Source organism: Mus musculus, chromosome 6 (assembly GCF_000001635.26).
Source record: "Mus musculus strain C57BL/6J chromosome 6, GRCm38.p6 C57BL/6J".
Lineage (NCBI taxonomy): Eukaryota > Metazoa > Chordata > Mammalia > Rodentia > Muridae > Mus > Mus musculus.
In genome coordinates this window covers 147,112,779-147,117,676 of record NC_000072.6, presented here as the reverse complement: position 1 = coordinate 147,117,676, position 4,898 = coordinate 147,112,779, and positions in this window count along the sequence as shown.

Below are 4,898 nucleotides of genomic sequence, written 5' to 3'. Positions count from 1 at the left end.
CAGAGCTGGAAATGGGGATTTACATCATCTGAAGCATTTGGTTGGGCTCTTCTCACATGATTCTTATGGTTTCTGTTCATCTGTGTAAGATTTCTGGTGGTAACAGAGCTATTCAGTGCTTTGTTTCCTCAGTTCTATCATGGGCAAGTTTTATGCCAGCTCAACTAAATGAAAAGGCTGTTAGGGCATCAATGAATTTGTTTGTAAGAGGGTTTCCAGAGAGGATTAACTGAGAAACAGAAAAAAATTAGCTAAAATTAAAATTAATCCTGTTAATGTAGGTGAACATCCCACAGGCTGGGGTGGGGTTCTGGTCAAAAACAAAAACAAAACAAATGAGAGAGAGAGAGAGAGAGAGAGAGAGAGAGAGAGAGAGAGAGAGAGAGAGAGAGAGATTCCAGATCCTGAGACATGCAAAGTCAGCCTCACGTTCCTGCTAGCTGTTGTGATGAAGCCACATCATATCCTTAAATTGCTTCTTCAGAATATTTACCAGACAGACAGACAGAGAGAGAAAGAGAAAGAGAGAAAGAAAGAGAAAGAAAGAAAAAGAAAGAGAAAGAAAAGGGGTATGACAGGAAAGGCGGGAGAGGAGGGGGAGAAGGAGGAGGAAGAACAGAAGGATTCATATACATCTATCTATTCTCAAACTGGAAAACATACTGAACCTAGTTTTATAGAGAGAACCCTATTTTTCTGGCACACATGACTCTAAAGGAATGAGCTATGTTCATTCCAGCCACAAAAGCAATCATAAGTAGTCGAGATTCTCTGGGTCTCTCAAACCCCCTAGAGGAATGACGGAGCCACAGTCGACCACACATGGCCACTGTGGCTAGGAGGCTGGAATTTGCTGGCCAGCTCCCTCAACCATGGTTTAGAGTAGCGTCCCAAGACAGGCACAAGGTTTGCAGTTCAGATTTTTACCGCTAGGTGGCCGAGAATACTGGCGATACCGTTTAAAGGCTTTCTGGAGCGCTAGCAGGTTTTCTCCGGAGCTGATCCACTTCAAAGTTTATAAAATTACAGTTTTAGGTAGGAACTGTGAGCACCACAGAAGCAGGCTTTGATATTTAAGATGAGTGAGAGAATATTAAGCCAACGTAGTAAAACAAAAGTTTATAACACAAAATCCCACTTCATTGTGGCATTTTGTAAAAGCTAACTCCTATTTTTAAAAGAGGCTATAACTGGTCTGATGGGGCAAACAGACGTTTTCTGGTGACAGTGCTTCGATGTCTGTCTCACTCGGATCCAGTGTCTGCTGACTGCTGCCAAGTTATCTCCGTTTCTCTTTTTCTGACGTTTAAGAGGAAAACTAATTTTTTCTCTCTCCCAAATTTTTTCCTTGTATTCCTGAGGAAATGGTCGAGCCCCAGATGTGGCAGAGATCAGAATCACTGGCAGCCTCTCCTTCCACAGATCCTGAGACAGCCTTACCTTGAAGGCCCTTCTTACTGGCCCGGGACTGCTGGGAACTGTGTCCAGGAGAATGGAGACTGATTTGTTCTGCCTAGGTGACTGTTCCCAGTGACCCATCCCCCCCTTGGCCAATCATGAGCAACTTCTTTCTCCAAGAAACCCTTTTCTACTCTAACCCCTGACTTTTTAATCCCTGACCCAGAATAAACTATAACAATAATAATACTTTGGGGGTACAGCTAGGGAGAGGGTTCTTATCCAGCATACATAAAGTCTGGGTTCCATGCAGGAGGTGACCTAAACCAGTCAGGAGACTCAAAGTAAACACACTTGAATGTCCTCAAGCACCCCTTTGGGTGCACCTTCCAACCACTTGCTTGGACTTTTGTGCCCTTGTGAGCCCTGGGTGCTAAGAGAATCATTTAATCCCAGTGTTCTGGGCTCTGTCAAACCCAAATCTTCATTTTTACTGTATCCTGTGATGGCCACTTGTAGAAATGGAGACCAAGTGTATAATAAAAGGTCTTCCTATTCTTCTGCTAAGAAGTAAATATGCTTTAGTGAGAGGGGCACCCTCTTGCAGTGACAAAGGATCATGAGCCAGCTTGGGCGACACAGCAAGACTCTACCTGAAAAGGACAAAAAAAATTTAAAGGAGTTAGAGGACAACCTGACAGGGATGTGACCATTATAAAGGACTGACAAAAGAAAAAGAATACCATTCCGGGTTACCCAGACACCCACGGGCAGCCTTGCCATCAGTAGTGGGGAGGACGCTACCACAGTAAGCAATGCTTGACAAAATCCTTTTAAATGATTTGTTTATTGTGTATGTATGGGGGGGGGGTGCACCATGGTGCAAGTGCAGACATTGTCAGGCTACAACTTGTAGGGACTGAGTTTTCTCCTCCCACCCTCTGGGTCCCAGGGATTGAACTCAAGTTGTCAGGATCAGGACCCAGGGAGTTTACCGGCCAAGCCATCATCGCCCAGGATCCTGGCAATATCTTGAATGCAACAAAGTATAAACGTTTCCTGATTTCCTGCACAGTAGTGAAAAGTCTACATACAGTTACAGTGTTCAAATAACAGTAAAGCTTGATGCCTACTTGGTTTGTCATGGTGATTTGGGGATTTTTTTGAGACACACGCACTCACACACTCACACACATGCACTCACATGAGAAGCATTCTTCTTCTTTGTCTGAAAACAGAAAGCCCTTTTCTCCGATTCCAGGAAGAATCTGAAAAGGCTAATGTCTTCCCTGTGTGGCCTAAAGGAGCCTGTGCTTTCTTCCTGTCTGCTGTCCTACTAACCAAGCATAGTCTCACCTCTCTGCACTCTGTTGCCCCCACCCCACCCCCATCCCTCACCTCGTACCCCACCCCACCCCCACCCCACCCATCACCAAGGCCCTGCAGTCCACATGATCTCCCGGCTGTTGGCTGTCTGAGTTTCCTGGCTGGCTCCTCCCCTTCCTCCAACCTCTGCTACAAGGTTGAACATGCTCTTTTCTTTTATGGCATCTGTCCTGGGAATTTGGGACTAGAAACCTCAATGCCCACCCCACAGAGACTCATTTCCTCCAGCTAGACCCCACCGTCTCCCAAAAGTCCTAGAACCTCCCAAAACACACCACCAACTGGGGACCAAAATATTCACACACATGAGACCATAGGAGACTTTTCCCTTCCAAACCATCGCACCTAAGACAGTATCCTGTTGACTGTCAGAGGACGTTGATGATGTCAGTAAAACAAGACCAACAGACACACGGACACATGCACAAGCACACGCATGCACACACCACACTCACACACGAACATTTTGTGAAGAGAACCACCTCCAGCCGCCAGCAGCTTGTACTCAGAGCCTGTACAGGCTCTTGCCTCAGATTAACTCATCTTCCCACCCAGCAGCACCTGGAAATCAACCAGGGATCAAGGTGACATGAGAGGGGTCAGCTCTCCTCCTGGACCCACCACTCTGTCACAGACCCGGGATACTTCCTGGAAATGGCACCCTTAAGCTTTCTCATTCTCTCTGGCACTCAAATGCTACTGTTTTTTAATTTGTAGGTTTTGTGTGTGTTATGGGGGAATTTGCTTAACTAGTAACATCAGCTTCAAGCCCCAACATGGACTCCACTAACAAGGCAAGGGCAAAGTGTGAGCCCAGGTCCAATTGACCCTGGGCCCCAGGATTAATAGACACTGCTCTCTATGGGACGAGGTGTTCCCACCACAGCCACAAGCTGAAATGTCTCCCCATGCTTGATGGGTTACATTCATCAGCAGAAAAATGGTTTACCTGATAATGTTTATTGACAAAACACTATATATAAGCTAGGTGGTCATGGTACATGCCTTTAATCCTATCGTTCAGGAGGCAGAGACAGACAGAATCTGAGTTTGAGGTCAACCTGGTCTACAGAGAAAGTTCCAGAACAGCCAGAAATACTCAGTAAGACCCTGTCTCCAAAAGGAAGGAAGGAAGGGAGGAAGGAAGGAGAGAAGGAAGGAAGGAAGGAAGGAAGGAAGGAAGGAAGGAAGGAAGGAAGGAAGGAAGGAAGGAAAGAAAGAAAGAAAGAAAGAAAGAAAGAAAGAAAGAAAGAAAGAAAGAAAGAAAGAAAGAAAGAAAGAAAGAAAGAAAGAAAGAAAGAAAGAAGGAAGGAAGGAAGAAAGGGAGAAAGAAAAAGAAAGGGAGAAAGAAAAAAGAAAGGAAGACAGACAAAAGACTATATTAGGAGAGATAGCTCAGCAGTTAGGAGTTCATTTGAAGGGCTGGAGAGATGGCTCAGCACTGACTGCTCTTCCAGAATTTCTGAGATCAATTCCCAGCAACCACAAGGTGGTTCACAACTATCTGTAATGGGGGTCTGGTGCCCTCTTCTGGTGTGTCTGAAGACAGCAAGACAGCAACAGTGTACTCATATACATAAAATAAATAAATAAATCTTTAAAAAAAAAAAAAAGAGTTCCTGGTGACAGCCTCCTATGATTTCCCTAACATCCCTGGACCTGGGAGTCTATGGATCACACTGTAGCTGCCACAGATACACAGATACTTCCCCCACACAGCCAGGAATAAGGGTGGCCATACCAAGTAGTGCCTCTTAAATATGCATGTTCACATTTTCCTGCACATGAAGCAAACAGAAGCTGCTCAAAAAGTCACTGACCCAGCCTTGTGACTGGAGTCACAGTTAAGTCAATACAAAAGCAAGGAACTGTGTGTTTCCACGTTTCTGGAATGGAGGGAGAAGAATGTCAGAGACAGAGAGGCACCACGAGATGGTGCAGCACACAAGCCAAGCTGACTCTGGTCAGGATTCCAGGGACTCAAAGACACACAGGGGCTGAAGACTGACCCAGAAATCCTTAAAATTCAACCTCCTCCCAGCTTCCTTGCAGAAGTTCAGAGACCCCTCCTTTTGGATTACTAAGCCCCTGGTCTCACCACACACACATCAAAA